The sequence below is a fragment of the Delphinus delphis genome, chromosome 3 (genome assembly GCF_949987515.2).
Source record: "Delphinus delphis chromosome 3, mDelDel1.2, whole genome shotgun sequence".
In the NCBI taxonomy this organism is placed as follows: Eukaryota; Metazoa; Chordata; class Mammalia; order Artiodactyla; family Delphinidae; genus Delphinus; species Delphinus delphis.
The window spans coordinates 42317463-42335206 of record NC_082685.1 but is presented as its reverse complement, the minus strand read 5'-3'; the positions used below and the strand labels follow the sequence as shown (position 1 = coordinate 42335206).

Below are 17744 nucleotides of genomic sequence, written 5' to 3'. Positions count from 1 at the left end.
TGATGTGTTCTCTTTAAAAGTCTTCTCCTTACTCTGAGGTTACGAAAATATTCTCCCACACTAACTTCTCAAGGTTTTATTGTTTTGCCTCTCACATTTAGATCTATAATCCACCAAAAATTGATTTTTAAAAATGAAGTATAAGTAGGGGTCAAATTTTATTATTTCTATATGGATATCCGATTTTGCCAGCACCATATATGGCAAAAGCCAACCTTACCGTGTTATTCAGCAGTGCAACTGTCTTCATCTGGGTTTTCCCGAAAGCAGAGCCCTGAGGCAGAGTTTGCATCAAGGTAGTTTATTTGGAAACCCCAGGTAGCAGAAGTACAAGACATGGGAAGTGAAACAAAAAAACAAAGCAAGCCAATACAAGGACATGTAATCAAACTGGCCACTGCTATAGGTAATTGGTGCTCAATCCTTTTAAGAAGCCTTACAAAATGAAACTCACCTGCCTGGGAACAAAAGGAAGAAAGTTTTCTCCATTGGGTTCTCCATTGACCAAGGCTGACTTCATGGGTGTTCTTTCCCCTGTACCTCCAGATTTTATCTGTGTGAGTGCTGTGTGCCTTGGCATTATAGAAGTCCTAGGGCAGGAAGAAAGAAGTATGCAATGTGGGTCAAAAGCAAGGTGCAGTGTGGTTGCACGTGGGAGATGTTGGTTAAGGCCGATGTGCTATTGCAATAGCAGACTGGAGTTAAAAGTGGCACTGAAAGGATCTTGATGTGGTTCACAGTAGGCTTTTTATTCTAATCCATTGGCCTATCTATCTATGTTTGAACCAATACCACACTTTTTTGAAAGTTGTAGCTTTATACTAAATCTTTATACTCAGTGGAGCAAGTATTTCAAGAATGTTTTGGCTGATATCAGTTCTTTGCATTTCTATATACATTTTAAAATCAGCTTTTCAAATCCCACCAACAAACCTTTTGGGATTTTGATTGAAATTACTTTGAATCTATAGATCAGTTTAGCAGAAGTGCCATTGTTACAGCATTGAGACTTCCATGAACGTAGTTTATCCTTCTGTTATTGCTCTAAATGTTCTTTAACTTCTCTGCAGAGAAATCATATACATCTTTTGTTAGATGTATTTCTTGGTATTTACTTTTTCATTTTCCAACTTTGTTCCTAATATATAGAAAAGAAATGGATTTTTAATGCTCAGTAATATTGCAAAACCCACTGGTATGTTGTATTAATTTATCGTGGCTAATTTAGATTTTTTTACATATGAAATCCTAGCACTTATGAATAATGACACTCCTGTTTCCTCCTTTTCAATCTCTGCATGATTAATATCCTTTTCTTGCCTAACTGTATTAGCTAGGACAACCTGTATAATATGGAATAGAAGGGTGACATTGGGCACCCTTGCCTTTCTTCCAGTCTCAAAGGGAGAATCCCAGTATTTTATTTTTCAGTTGCTATTAGACTTAATAAAGACAGTCTTTATTAGATAAAGGAAGTTACATTTCAATTCTTAGATTGTTAAGTTTTTTTTTATATCACAAATGGGTTTTGGATTTCACTGAATAGCTTTTCCTCAGCTGTTAAAATACTCACATATTTTTCTCCATCATGTAAGTGTGGTAAATTATACTGATTTTTTTACTTTGTGTTTTAGAATAATTTAGACTTACAGAAAAGTTGTAAAGATGGCACAGAGTGTTTCCATATACCTTCACCAGATTCTTGTAATGTTTACATTGTACAAAACTATGGTGTATTTATCAAAATTAAAATCGAGTAATAAAAATTAAACCAAATTTGTGTTACTCAAATTGGTTATAATTCTTAACCCTTTTTATAAATTGTTAAATGTGCCAATTTTTTAAAAATGTTTTTGTATTTCTGAGTAAAATTTGCTTAAATTTTCTTTCTTGTATTGTCATAGACAGGGTTTTTGTATCAAGATACAGTCAAATGAATTTGGAAATTTTCCTTCTTTTTCTGTTCTTTGGAGGAGTTAGTGAAAGATTAGTCTTATATTCACTTAAATGTTTGGTAGAAGTTGTTGTGGGTAGGTTTTTAAATTATGAATTCAATTTGTTTGACAGTTATAGAATGATTCATGTTTCCTATTTCTTTTAGATTCAGTATTCTTATCTTATATTTTTCTAGGAATTTATCCATTGCACCACAATTTTCAAATTCATTGTCTTAAAGTTGTTCTTAATATCCTCTTTTTTAAAACTGCTGTCAGATCCATAGTGCTATTCCTAGTATTATTCATTTGTTCTTTCTCCTTTTTTGCCTTAATCACCTCACTACAGCCTTATCAATTTTATTACTCTTTTCAGAAGAATAGTATTGGCTTTGTTAATCCACTTTACTGAATTTTTTCCATTTCCTTTGGGTTTATTTTTTTCTTTTCTGGATGTAGCCTCTTAAAATGGATGCTAAACTCATAATTTGTAGTCTCCTTTTTGTAATATATATATGTAAGCTATAATTTTCTCTCTAAATACAGCTTTGGCTGAATCTCACATTTTGGTAAATAGCATTTTAATTAGTATTTCATTAAGATAGTTTCTAATTTCTTTTTCAGTGTCTAATTTTCAGTGTCTTTAAAGTGTATTTCTTAATGTACAAGAATGAAGTTGTCTAGTTACATTCATTTTTTTGCTTAATTGCACTGAAGTCAGAAACTTTGTGTTTTTCATCCATTGATATTTGTACCACCTTCAGGGCCAGGACATGATCATAAATGTTCTACGTACTTGCAAAGATTGTGTGTCTTGTGGTCATTGAGCACGGTATTCTACATATATTCTTTAGACCATGATCACTACTTGTGTTGTTCACATTTTCTATATCTTCACTGATGTTTTGTCTATTTGTTCTGTCAGTTACTGAGAGAGGTATATTTAAATCTACTCTCATTGTCAACTGGTATATTTCTCCTTGTAATGATAGTGATTTTTGCCTGGTGTATTTGGGGGCCGTATTGTTAGACACATCTTCCTTATGAATTAAATCTTTACTGTAGGACTTTGAGCCAATCCAGTCAGGGCTAGATTGTAGTTGCTGGGTTTGGGGCTTGTAGTTGCTGTAGTTGCTCTCTCTGTACCAAGTTTTACACTTGTAGCTGTACCTTGTGTTTAGGATGGGGGATAGTTTGCTAGATAGTTTTCCTCCAGGTGGGCTCCACCATCAACTTTAGGTCTTCTTTTGTACTTTACCTTAGGGTAGGTGTCTCTCTACTCTTTTACCCCTTTTGATCCTCTACTTCCCTTTCCCAGAATTTTCTACTACTGCTGATGACTGGATACTTGTTGGTAAAGGTTGGGTGAGGGGCATCCTATGTTCTGAATAAACCTCAGTCTTTCACAGGTGTATTGTGTCTGTGGGTCTCACGGCTGTGGCCTTCTGAGAGCGCCTGCCCCTTCCGCAGCTGTAGTTCTGGGCTCATCAGTATTCCTGCCTCTCCCCAGATGTAGAGAAATGTTTTCTGTTCCTTTCCCTCAGTTTCATTGGAGTTTCACTTGAGTACTGAGCGGACAGCATTGTTTGTCACCCCCATCCCAGTTTTGTAGGGGAGAAAGGAAGAAGGATTTGGGTAGGCTTTGTGCCCTCCAGCTTTGGCTGCTTTTCCCCGTCCTCACATCTGTACCAGGATGAGCACCCTCTCAGGATTCTCACGAGTCTTTTTTGCATGTGCCTAGTGAGGTCTGTGGAGAAGAAACTACAACCAGGTCATATAAACTCTTCCTGTATTTGCAGCTCCAAGGACTCTACATATTCTTGCCAGCACTTCGCCTTACCAATGCATGAACAGTTCCAGCTGAATTCCTCTTACCAGTGTCAGGCTTTGTCTCTTCCAGGTAAGCAAGTACTCTCATCCTGTCCTCTCCTGCAAGTGCCTGTCTCTCCTTAGTTTTCAGACTTGTTGTTGCCTTGTGTCTCCAGCTTTCTGATGGGTTCAAGAAAAATCATGAACTTGTGGTTTTTCTGGTTTTTGTGTTGTTATTTTAAGGAAGAAATGCTTTTTGCAGCTCTCTATATCTTAAGCAGAAATTCATTGGGTTTCTTAAATCTGTACATGGATGTCTTTCTTCATTTTTGGAAAATCCTCAGCCATCGTCTGTCCAAATATTTCTTCTGTTTCATTGTCTCTCTCTTCTTCTTCTGGGTCTCCAGTTATATTCTCACTGTATTTCTTCTTTTATCCCCAGAGGCAGTACTACTTGGAATGCCTCCCTATCCATTTTTTTTTTCTTTTGGCTACATACATTTATATTGCCAATAAATGTTATGTAGTATTTACTGTGTGTTTTAATTTATACAATCTCTAACTTACTGTTTATATCATTCTGCCGCTTGTTCTTTTCATTTAACATTAAGGTTTTGGAATCTATTCATCTGCATAGATCTGGTTACTTTATTTAGATTAGGAATTTGTGAAATCTCTGTATGGTATTCCGTCAATGAAGATACGATAATTTATTAGCCAATTTATCAATTTTTCTATTAGTGAACATTTAAGTTTTAAAAGTCTTTTCCCCCCATTACAAATTTTGCTTCAACGTATGACCTTGCATGCAATATATGGTACACACGGGCAAAAGTTTCTCTGTGTTACACACCTAGAGACACAATGGCTGAGTATATTTTACAAGCATGAAGTTTTCTAGTTACTTTTGCTTCTCGCTTAATTGCATTTGGTATAGATTATATCCATTTTAAACTTCACTGGTTATCGCCAAGTTGGTTTCTGAAGTAATTATAATAATGTATCATCCTGTTTGTTTTCCCATATTCTTACCAACATTTGGTATTATTATACTTTTTTACTTTTATTAATGTGATGTGTGTGGAAAGGTGCCATATAACCTTAATTTCCTTGATGTGAGTGAGGTTGAACATTTTTCTTATGGTTATTTGTTGTCTTGATTTCCTCTTTATATCCTTTGCTACTTTTTCTATTTTCTTTTCTTTTCCTTAATCATTTGTAGTCACCCATATACATTCTTCTCACTAATCCTTATTCTGTGTTGTAACTCCTCCTAGTCAGTTACTTATCTTTTAAATTAGTTTGTGGTACTTTTACTGCCCATGATATTTAAATTTAAACATGGTCAAATTTAACAATTGATTTCTTTATTAACTGTGCTTTTTTGATCTTGTTTAAACAAATCCTTTTAAATTCTAGTGTCAAAATTTGTTCTTAACATTTAGGTCTCAAATTCATCAGGAATCTTTGTGTATAGCATGAAATAAAGGTTTAATTTAATTTCTTTCCAAATGGAAATACCATTCCTTAAATAATCTTGCTTTTCCTTCATATTTGTGATGCTATGTTTCTTAAATTCTAACTTGCCCATGCTTTAGTCTGTTTCTAGGTTTTCTATGCTGTTTACTGATCTATTTGTCTATCCATACACTAATTCCATACTCCTCCTTTTTATTTTTTATAAGAATTCTGTTTGGTTTTAATTATAATGGTCTTTAATTTTATAGATAAATTCAGAGAATATATTTATATCTAGGGTATTTAATCTTTTCATGCACAAACCTGATTATTTCTCCATTTATTTAGATATTTTTTGTGAACTTCAATAACATAAATATTTTCTCCATAAGGTACTAAACTTCTTTTATTAGAGCTAGTTCTTAATTTTTATCACTATTGTGAATGGTGATAGTTTTTCTCTTATATTAAATAATTGACTATTGATAATGCAGAAGTAGTTATTGATTTTTATAGTTAATTTTTATATCCAGTAACCCTGCTGAATTACATTATAAGTTCTGGCAGTTTGAATTTTTTCTTTTAATTTAATTTTCTGTGTAGAAAAATCACTAGCAAGTAACAAAAATTTCTAATCCTTATACCAGTTCTTTTCCCATCTTATTCCATTGGCTAAGACCTTCAGTAAAATAATCATAGGCATTATAATGAGAATCTTTGTCTTGTTCCTGAGTTTAATGGGAATGCTTCTAAAGTTTCATCATTATTATATTTGCTGTAAGTTTTTGAAAGGTTTTTGTACCTTTTATTAAAATAAGAACTGGGGTTTTTTTGTTATTCTTCGGTAAAAACTCTTATTAGGAGAATGTGTGAAATTTTATCTACTGCTTTTTCTGAATGCATTGAGGTGATTGTATGTTTCCCCCCATTAGTCGTTAGTGTGGTGATTTTTTTTTTTTTTTAAGATATTCTGATATTGAAATAATCTTACATTCCTGGAATAAAGCATACCTGGACATGATTTATTACATTTAAAATACTGCTGGATTCAACTAATGAGTATTTTATTTATATCCATGTATATAAATTAGGTTGGTCAACAATTCCCTTTTCTAATACTACCCTTTTCTTATTTTAGTAAAAAAATGTCTCAAGCTCATAAAGGCAGTTGGGTAGTTGTCTTCTTTTTCCAATTTTTGAAACATTACATAAATTATAGTTTAAATGTTCTTTGAACATTTGTTAAATCCCTTTCTAGTACTGTCTGTGGTGGGAATCTTCATGAAAGAGAAATTTTTGGAAAGTATTCTAACCATGTGAGGTGGGAAGAGGGGATTTGCTATGTCAGCTTAGTCTGCCATTTTGAAAGGAAATCCCATCTTTCTCTATATTATTATGTTTTTTTTCCCACCAAGAGAAAATGAAGACACTTCTTTGTAAACCTTTAGAATTATAAATTAAAATTTCCTGATGGATAGAGGATTTAGGGGGTGATCTGCCTATATTCAGGGACTTGAGTTTGACATAGGGAAACTGTGCTGTCCCTCCAGAAGTGGGTACTGTCATTTGACCCCCACCATGATGTTGAGGACCGTTCTGGCCTGTGAATAATAAATAGTCAGAGTGTATCTATTTAGCGTACCTATTTTCTGCCCTTTATATAACAATAATAACCTTATGATGAATTTTTCTGTTATCTGTATTTTACACAAGAGGAAATAGATGATAGGAGAAATTAAGTAACTCGGCCAAAGTTACTTGGCTGAGAAAGCTTCAGAGGAGGGTTGTGAAGCCATGTGTATCTGATTCATTACATCATAGTTGGCCCTCCAGAAATATTTGCTATTTCTCTTTAATCCTTTAATACACAGTCTCCAGCCAAAGAATTGTCAAATCAATTTTCCCTCAAGTTTCATTTGATTTTAGTAACTCCTTGCATAATCTCTTTGTCAATGTTTATCATGTTTTGTTTAGGGAAAAGCAGTGTCAGTATTCCCCACGCCTTTTCTGATTCTTTTACTCCCTCCTCTAAGATGTCTGTATATAATCTTTTGTATCTTTGGCTTGATTTATTAATACAGTCTCAACAGATTTATTAAGTGGAGGAAAAGCTATGAATAACCTTTTTCTGTAGTCACCATCAGCTGGTCATATGATTGAGCAAGGAACATTTTAGTCAAAATGGCAGTACCATCTGAAGGGCTTGTTTCACTGTTTCTGTTTTCCGGTAGACCTCTGCTTAAGCATATGGGAGAGGCAATTTTGGTGGGGTGGTGAAAAATACAGTCTTTGTATCAGAATGACTTGATTTTGTTCCTAGCTTTGCCATTTCTAAAGGGGGCAAAGGGAAGCTTAGCAAATTACTTAATGTCTATAAGCTAGGCACTCTCTGACATAATTTTCTTCCCTCCTTTATTTTTATTTTTTGAGATACAATTCACAGCATAAGGTTCACCATTTAAAAGTATGCGATTTAATGATTTTAGTACATTTACAGGGCTGTGCAACTATCACCACTATCTAATCCAGAACATCCAAATTAGAATTCCAGTATCAATTTTCATCACTCCAAAGAGAAAGTTTGTACCTATTATAGTTGCTCTCCATTTCCCCTCCCCCCAGCTCCTGGAATCACTAATTGGCTTTCTATGTCTATTTTACTTTATGTCTGTTTTAGATAGTTCATATAACTGGAATTATATAATATATGGTCTTTTGTGTCTTCTTTCACTTAGCACAGTGTTTTCAAGGTTCATCCATGCTGTAGCATATGTCAGTACTTCACTCCTTTTCATGGCTAAATAATATTCAAAATGTGGTATATACAAAATACCACATTTGGTTATCCACTAATCAGTTGGTAGACACTTGTGTTGTTTCCACTTTTTGGCTATCATGAATAATGCTGCTGTAAACATTTATGTATAAGTTTTTGTGTGAATATGTTTTCATTTCTCTTGAGCATATACCCAGGAGTAGAATTGCTGAGTCATACATAATCCTATGTTAAATTTGTGAGGAAGGGACAGACCGTTTTCCACAGTAGCCACATCATTTTAGATTCCCACCAGCAATGAATGAAGGTTCCAGTTTCTCCACATCCTTGCCAACATTTGTTATTACCTTTTTTGTTTTAATTGTATATACTCATCCTAGTGGGTTTAAAGAGGTGGTTTTTATTTGTATTTCCCTAATTACTAATAATGTTGAGCATCTTTGCATGTGCCTATTGACTATTTGTGTATCCTCTTTGGAGAAATTTCTATTCAAATCCTTTGCCCATTTTTAACTGGGCTATTTGTCTTTTTATTGTTGTTATAAAAGTTATTTTGTATTCTGTATTCTAGACCCTTATTAAATATATGACTTGCAAATATTTTTCCCATCTCTGGATTGCGTTTTACTTTCTTGATAGCTGATACATGTTAGATATAATAATTTATAATCCTTGTGAAGGAGGCAATATTATATCCATTTTATAGCAGAGGAAACAGAGTCAGAGAGGTTATATGGCTTTGCTCAAGTTCACACAGCTGGTAGGCGGCAAGAGCCAAATTCAAACCTAATCTCTGGTTCAAAGCCCAAGAACTTCCTGACCAGATCTACTGCCTCCTTATAAGGTAGCAATGCAAGACATAATCCAAAGCAACACGTGATTCATGACCAAAAAAGAGGTATAGATTCAGAGGAAGCAGAAACTGGTATGAGTCAAAAGTGATCTGGGGAAGATTCAAGGAATCAGAATTTCAAAAGGATACATGGAGAGGAGGATGGAACATTCTCAAGGCAGTTAACAAGGGCCTTGATGTGGGAACAGAAAATTGATTTAAAAAAAATGGAAAAATAAATCATTGGGACTGGAATAGAGGATATTATAGGCAACTGTGGGAAATGAGGCTAGAAAATTAATTTTAGATGTTGGAGGGCCTAGGTGTTACTAATTTTTTGCTGTAGACAGGCAATGGGGCACCATGGGAGGTGTTCAAATAGGAAAGTAATGGGATCATAGTAGAGTTTTAGGGAAATTCGTCTGGCAAAGTTGATAATTGGAGAGAAGGACTAAAAGAAGAAGACAGCAGGGGAACTTCAAGATGGCGGAGGAGTAAGACGTGGAGATCACCTTCCTCCCCATAAATACATCACAAATACCTCTACACGTGGAACAACTCCTGCAGAACACCTACTGAACGCTGGCAGAAGACCTCAGACCTCCCAAAAGGCAAGAAACCCCCCACGTACCTGGGTAGGGCAAAAGGAAAAAGAAAAAACAGAGACAAAAGGATAGGGATGGGACCTGCACCAGTGGGAGGGAGCTGTGAAGGAGGAAAGGTTTCCACACACTAGGAAGCCCCTTCATGAGCGGAGACGGGGGGTGGCGGAGGGGGAAAGCTTCGGAGCCACAGAGGAGAGCACACCAACAGGGGTTCAGAAGGCAAAGTGGAGAGATTCCCGCACAGAGGATCAGTGCTGACCAGCACTCACCAGCCTGAGAGGCTTGTCTGCTCACCCGCCAGGACGGGTGGGACTGGGATCTGAGGCTCGGGCTCCCATCGGATCCCAGGGAGAGGACTGGGGTTGGCGGTGTGAACACAGCCTGAAGGGGGCTAGTGCGCCACAGGTAGCTGGGAGGGAGTCCGGGAAAAAGTCTGGAGCTGCCGAAGAGGCAAGAGACCATTGTTTCGGGGTGCGCGAGGAGAGGGGATTCAGAGAACCACATAAACGAGCTCCAGAGACAGGTGCGAGCCATGCCTATCAGTGCGGGCACCAGAAACGGGCATGAGACGCTAAGGCTGCTGCTACAGCCACCAAGAAGCCTGTGTGCAAGCACAGGTTATTATCCACACCTCCCCTCCCGGGATCCTGTGCAGCCCGCCACTGCCAGGGTCCAATGGTCCAGGGACAATTTCCCCAGGAGAACACATGGCGTGCCTCAGGCTGTTGTAACATCATACTGGCCTCTGCCTCCACAGGCTCGCCCCGCATTACATACCCCTCCCTCCCTCTGGCCTGAGTGAGTCAGAGCCCCAAAATCAGCTGCTCCTTTAACCCCATCCTGTCTGGGAGGGCAACAGATGCCCTCAGGTGACCGACACGCAGAGGTGGGCCAAATCCAAAGCTGAACCCCAGGAGCTGTGGGAACAAGGAAGAGAAAGGGAAGTATCTCCATGCAGCCTCAGGAGCAGTGGATTAAATCTCCACAATCAACTTGATGAACCCTGCGTCTGTGGAATACCTGAATAGACAGTGAGTCATCCCACAGTTGAGGCGGTGGACTTTGGGAGCAACTGTTGACTTGGGGTTTGCTTTCTGCATCTAATATGTTTCTGGTTTTATGTTTATCTTAGTTTACTATTTAGAGCTTATTATCATTGGTAGATTTGTTTATTGACTTGGTTGCTCTCTTCCTTTTATATATATATATATATATATATATATATATAAAATTTTTTTTGCTTTTTCTCTTTTTGTGAGTGTGTATGTGTATGCTTCTTTATGTGATTTGGTCTGTATAGATTTGATTTTACCATTTGTCCTAGTGTTCTGTCTGTTTGTTTGTTTGTTTTTGTTTTTTTTAGTATGGTTTTTAGCACTTGTTATCATTGGTGGATTTGTTTTTTGGTTTGGTTGCTCTCTTTTATTTTATTACTTTTTTATTTTTAATAATATTTTTTATTTTAATTATTTTATATTTCTTTCTTCCTTCCTTTCTTTCTTTTTTTTTTCTCCCTTTGCTTCTGAGCTGTGTGGCTGAGAGGGTCTTGGTGCTCCCGCCGGGTGTCAGGCCTAAGCCTCTGAGGTGGGAGGCCAAGTTCAGGGCATTGGTCCACCAGAGACCTCCTGGATCCATGTAACATCAAATGGCAAAACTTCTCCCAGAGACCTCCATCTCAATGCTAGGATCCAGCTCCACTCAACAACCAGCAAGCTACAGTGCTGGACACCCTATGCCAAACAACTAGCAAGACAGGAACACAACCCCACCCATTAGCAGAGAGGCTGCCCCAAATCATTATAAGTTCACAGACACCCCAAAACAAACCACAAGACATGGTCCTCCCCACCAGAAAGACAAACTCCAGCCTCATCCACCAGAACACAGGCACCAGTCTCCTCCACCAGGAATCCTACACAACCCACTGAACAAACCTTAGCCACTGGGGAAAGACACCAAAAAAACGGGAACTAGGAACCAGCAGCCTGCAAACAGGAGACCCCAAACACAGTAAGTTAAGCAAACAGATAAGTACACAGCAGATGAAGGAGCAAGGTAAAAACCCACCAGACCAAACAAATGAAGAGGAAATAGAAAGTCTACCTGAAAAAGAATTCAGAGTAATGATAGTAAGGATGATCCAAAATCTTGCAAATAAAATGGAGAAAATACAAGAAACAATTAACAAGGACCTAGAAAAACTAAAGAGCAAATAAACAATGATGAACAACACAGTAAATGAAATTAAAAATTCTCTAGAAGGAATCAGTAGCAGGATAACTGAGGCAGAAGAATGGATAAGTAACCAGGAAGATAAGATAGTGGAAATAACTACTGCAGAGCAGAATAAAGAAAAAGAATGAAAAGAATTGAGGACAGTCTCAGAGACCTCTGGGACAACATTAAACACACCAATATTTGAATTAAAGGGGTCTCAGAAGAAGAAGAGGGAAAAAAAAAGGACTGAGAAAATATTTGAAGATGTTATAGTTGAAAACTTCCTTAATATGGGAAAGGAAATAGGCAATCAAGTCTAGGAAGGACAGAGAGTCCCATATAGTATAAATCCAAGGAGAAATATTCCAAGACACATATTAAACTATCAAAAATTAAATACAAATAAAAATATGAAAAGCAGCAAGGGAAAGGCAACAAATAACATACAAGGGAATCCCCATAAGGTTAACAGCTGATCTTTCAGCAGAAACTCTGCAAGCTGGAAGTGGGTGGCAGGACATATTTAAAGTCATGAAAGGGACAAACCTACAACCAAGATTACTCTACCCAGCAAGGATCTCATTCAGATTCGACAGAGAAATTAAAACCTTTAGAGACAAGCAAAAGCTAAGAGAATTCAGCACCACCAATCCAGCTTTACAGCAACTACTAAAGGAACTTCTCTAGGTAGGAAACACCAGAGAAGGATAAGACCTACAATAACAAACCCCAAACAATTAATAAAATGGTAATAGGAACATACATATTGATAATTACCTTAAATGTAAATGGATTAAATGCTCCAACCAAAAGATATAGACTGGCTAAATGGATGCAAAAACAAGACCACTACATATGCTGTCTACAAGAGACCCACTTCAGGCATAGGGACACATACAGACTGAAAGTGAGGGGATGGAAAAAGATATTCCGTGCAATGGAAATCAAATGAACGCTGGAGTAGTAATTCTCATATCAGACAAAGTGACTTTAAAATAAAGACTATTAGAAGAGACAAAGAAGGACACTACATAATGATCAAGGGATCAATCCAAGAAGAAGATATAACAATTGTAAATATTTATGCACTCAACATAGGAGCACCTCAATACATAAGGCAATTGCTAACAGCCATAAAAGGGGAAATCACAGTAACACAATCATAGTAGGGGACTTTAACACCCCACTTTCACCAATGGACAGATCATCCAAAATGAAAATAAATAAGGAAACACAAGCTTTAAATGATACATTACACAAGATGGACTTAATTGATATTTATAGGACCTTCCATCCAAAAACAACAGAATACACATTTTTCTCAAGTGCTCATGGAACATTCTCCAGGATAGATCATATCTTGGGTCACAAATCAAACCCTGGTAAATTTAAGAAAATTGAAATTGTATCAAGTATCTTTTCTGACCACAATGCTATGAGACTTCTAAATGGTGAAAAACTGAAACCGTTTCCATGAAGAACAGGAACAAGACAAGGTTGCCCACTCTCACCACTATTATTCAACATAGTTTTTGAAGTTTTTGCCACAGCCATCAGAGATGAAAAAGAAATAAAAAGAATCCAAATTGGAAAATAAGAAGTAAAACTGTCACTGTTTGCAGATGACACTATACTATACATGGAGAAATCTAAAGATGCTACCAGAAAACTACTAGAACTAATCAATGAATTTGGTAAAGTAGCAGGATACAAAATTAATGCACAGAAATCTCTTGCATTCCTATACGCTAATGATGAAAAATCTGAAAGAGAAATTAAGGACACACTCCCATTTACCATGGCAACAAAAAGAATAATATACCTAGGAATAAACCTACCTAGGGAGACAAAGACCTGTATGCAGAAAACTCTAAGACACTGATGAAAGAAATTAAGGATGATACAAACAAATGGAGAGATATACCATGTTCTTGGATTGGAAGAATCACCATTGTGAAAATGACTATACTACCCAATGCAATCTACAGATACAATGCAATCCCTATCAAACTACCAATGGCATTTTTCACAGAACTAGAACAAAAAATTTCACAATTTGTGTGGAAACACAAAAGATCCCAAATAGCCCAAACAATCTTGAGAAAGAAAAACAGACCTGGAGGAATCTGGTTCACTGACTTCAGACTGTTCTACAAAGCTGCACTCATCAAGACGGTATGGTACTGGCACAAAAACAGAAATACAGATCAATGGAACAGGATAGAAAGCCCAGAGAAAAACCCACACACATATGGTCACCTTATCTTTGATAAAGGAGGCAAGGCTGTACAATGGGGAAAAGACAGCCTCTTCAATAAGTGGTGCTGGGATAACTGGACAGCTACATGTAAAAGAATGAAAATTAAGACATTCCCTGACACCATACACAAAAATAAACTCAAAGTGGATTAAAGACCTAAATGTAAGGTCAGACAGTATGAAAGTCTTAGAGGAAAACATAGACCGAACACTCTATGACATAAATCCCAGGAAGATCCTTTTTGACCCATCTCCTAGAGAAATGTAAATAAAAACAAAATAAATAAATGGGGTGTAATGAAACTTAAAAGCTTTTGCACAACAAGGGAGACCATAAACAAGTTGAAAAGAGAACCCTCAGAATGAGAGAAAATATTTGCAAATGAAGCAATTGATAAAGGATTAATCTCCAAAATTTATAAGCAGCTCTTGCAGCTCAATATCAAAAAAACAAACAACCCAATCCAAAAATGGGCAGAACACCTAAATAGACATTTCTCCAAAGAAGATATACAGATTGCCAACAAACACATGAAAGGATGCTCAACATCACTAATCATTAGAGAAATGGAAATCAAAACTGCAATGAGGCATCACATCAGACCATTCAGAATGGCCATCATTAAAAAATCTGAAAACAATAAATGCTGAAGTGGGTGTGGAGAAAAGGGAACCCTCTTGCACTGTTGGTGGGAATGCAAAGTGATACAGCCACTATAGAGAATAGTATGGGCATTCCTCAAAAAACTAAAAATAGAACTACCATGTGACCCAGCAATCCCACTACTGGGCATATACCCTGAGAAAACCATAATTCAAAAAGAGACATGTACCACAATGTTCATTGCAGCACTATTTACAGTAGCCAGGACATGGAAGCGACCTAAGTGTCCATCGACAGATGAATGGATAAAGAAGATGTGGCACATATATACAATGGAATATTACTCAGCCATAAAAAGAAACGAAATTGAGTTATTTGTAGTCAGGTGGATGGAGTTAGAGACTGTCATATAGAAGTCAGAAAGGTTCTGAAGAACCTAGGGGCAGGACAGTAATAAAGACGCAGATGTAGAGAATGGAGGACATGGGGAGGGGGAAGGGTAAGCTGGGATGAAGTGAGAGAGTGGCATGGACATATGTACACTACCAAATATAAAATAAATGGCTAATGGGAAGCAGCGGCATAGCACAGGGAGATCAGCTCGGTGCTTTGTGACCACCTAGAGGGTGGAATAGGGAGGGTGGGTGGGAGGTGCAAGAGTGAGGGGATGTGGGGATATATGTATACGTATAGCTGATTCACTTAGTTATACAGCAGAAATTAACACACCATTGTAAAGCAATTATACTCCAATAAAGTTGTTAAAAAGAAAAAAGAAGAAGAAGGCTTTGTTGGCAAATGGATGCAGGTTTGATATGAAATGTTAAAAGCCTGGTGGAAATGATAAGTATGGAAAGTGGAAAAGTACAAAGAGACACAAGAAACAAATTGCAGGAAGGACCTATAAGTCATGATGAGTTACTGCATGTGTCACAGAATCTAGAGGTTGGTTCTAAAAGTTAAATATGGAGTTATAATAATAAAAATAATGCTTGACATTGAGTGAGTATTTTTTATTTCTGAGGGGAAAGAGAAACACCGTGGAAAATACATCTTGATGAATGGGCTGGAAGTCAGATAGGAATTTAGTTGGAGGTGGATATTCAAGTTGATAAAATGATATGCTAAGTGTCATGAAAGTATTACCTCATTTAATCCCCAGATTTTACAGATGAGAAAACTGGGACTCAGACTGGTTGAGCAGCTTGTCAAAGCTACATAGTTAGTGTGATGCTTAATTTTATGTGTCAATTTGACTGAGTCAGAAGGTTCCAAGATATCTGATTAAACATTATTTCTTGATATGTCTGTGAGGATGTTTCTAGATGAGATTAGCATTTAAGTTGGTAAACTGAATAAAACAGATTGCTCTCCTCAATGTGGGTTGGCATCATCCAATTTGCTGAGGGCCTGAGTAGCATAAAAAATTGGAGGAAGGGAGAATTTGCTCTAACTCTGCCTGACTGACTACATGAGTTGGAGCAATGTTCTTCTTTTGTCCTGCGACTGGGAATTACACCATCAGCTCTCTTGGCTCTCAAGCCTTTGGACTCAGACTGGGACTTATGTTATTAGCTTTCCTTGTTCTCAGATCCTTGGACTTAACCTGAGCTTCTACACCATTGGGTTCTTGGGTTTCCAGCTTGCAGAGAATAGATCATGGGACTTCTCATCCTTTATAATTGCATGAGCCAGTTCCTCACAAGAAATCTCTCTCTCTCTTTTTCTTTCTTTTTTTTTTTTAAGTGAGTGTAGACATAGCCTTTATTTTTCAAAATTAATTTTTATTGGAGTACGGTTGATTCCAGGACATGGAAGTAACCTAAATGTCCATGGATGGGAAAATGGTTAAAGAAGATGTGGTACATATATACAATAGAATATTACTCAGCCATAAAAAGAATGAAATAATGCCATTTGAAGTGACATGGATGGTCCTAGAGATTGTCATACTGAGTGAAGTAAGTCAGACAAAGACAAATATCATATGCTATTGCTTGTATGTGGAATCTAAAAAAGTGGTATAAATGAACTTATTTACAAAATGGAAATAGAGTCACAGATGTAGAAAACAAACTTATGGTTACCAAGGGGGAAAGAGGGGGGAGGGATAAATTGGGAAATTGGGATTGACATATATGCACTACTATATATAAAATAGATAACTAATAAGGCCCTACTGTATAGCACATGGAACTCTACTCAATACTCTGTAATGGCCTACATGGGAAAAGAATATTAAAAAAGGAGTGGATATATGTATATGTATAACTGATTCACTTTGCTGTACACCTGAAACTAACACAACATTGTAAATCAACTGTGCTGCAATAAAAATTAAGTAAATAATTAAATTTAAAAAAAGAACTTCCTCTATAGCACAGGAAACTCTACTCAGTACTCTGTAATGACCTATATGTGAATAGAATCTAAAAAAGAGTTGATATATGTATATGTATAACTGATTCACTCTGCTGTACACTAGAAACTAATACAACATTGTAAATCAACTATACTCTTTCTCTCTTTCTCTCTCTCTCTCTCTGTGTATATCTCTGGAGAACACTGACTAACAGAGCTAGTATGAAATGAAGTGAGGATTCAAGCTTAGATTTGTCATAATACAGTGTGAGGAATCTAAGAAAATGCCACGTTTGAAAACTTGGAGAATATAGTAAGATCACTAATAAATAAAGCCCAGGCTTTTGAGAGGATCTTGAGGGAGGAAGAACGGATTTTGTCTTGGGTTTCATGTGAAGAAGGGCCGCTTACTTGGACACGATTAAAACAGGGAGAAAGAGGGAGCAAGAAAGGCAAGGTGTATGTGGGGAGGAGAGACAGCAGACAGACAGATGGGGGTGGGGGAGAGAGATCTGTAGCATGTGCAATGAGGTTGAAGCCATGGGGAAAATTCATTCAGCAGTATAGAGTAGACAGAGTGAGGAGGAGAATGCTAGACCTTAAGGAAGGTGGAGGTGAGGGAGGGAAAGAGTGAACCAAGAGGAGGAGGAAGAGATGAGTGGTCAGTGAAGTAGCAGGAGAACAAAGAGAATTAAAAGGAGGATGTGCAGGAAAGGTTAAAAAAAAAAAAAAAGCCTGAGAAAAGGTAGTGCCATATTGTATCTTGTGCTTTTGAAAACCCACTTCAGAGAGATGTGGCGTAGACTCAGTTCAGAGGCTTGAGGCTTCAGAAAACCATCCATAGAAAGAAAAGAGGCCACAGCTATAGACTGTTTCATTGTATCTGTTG

General features: G+C 37.0%; 1 protein-coding gene across 1 annotated transcript in view; it reads left to right on the top strand.

Annotated features, from left to right (window-relative positions):
* The window catches only part of SGCD (sarcoglycan delta), a 1599257-nt gene that overhangs the window by 396236 nt on the left and 1185277 nt on the right, over positions 1–17744 (top strand). Inside the window, exon 4 of the mRNA XM_060008456.1 lies at positions 3734–3834. The gene's annotated coding sequence lies outside the window, so the exon portion shown is untranslated. The remainder of the gene's footprint in view (positions 1–3733; positions 3835–17744) is intronic.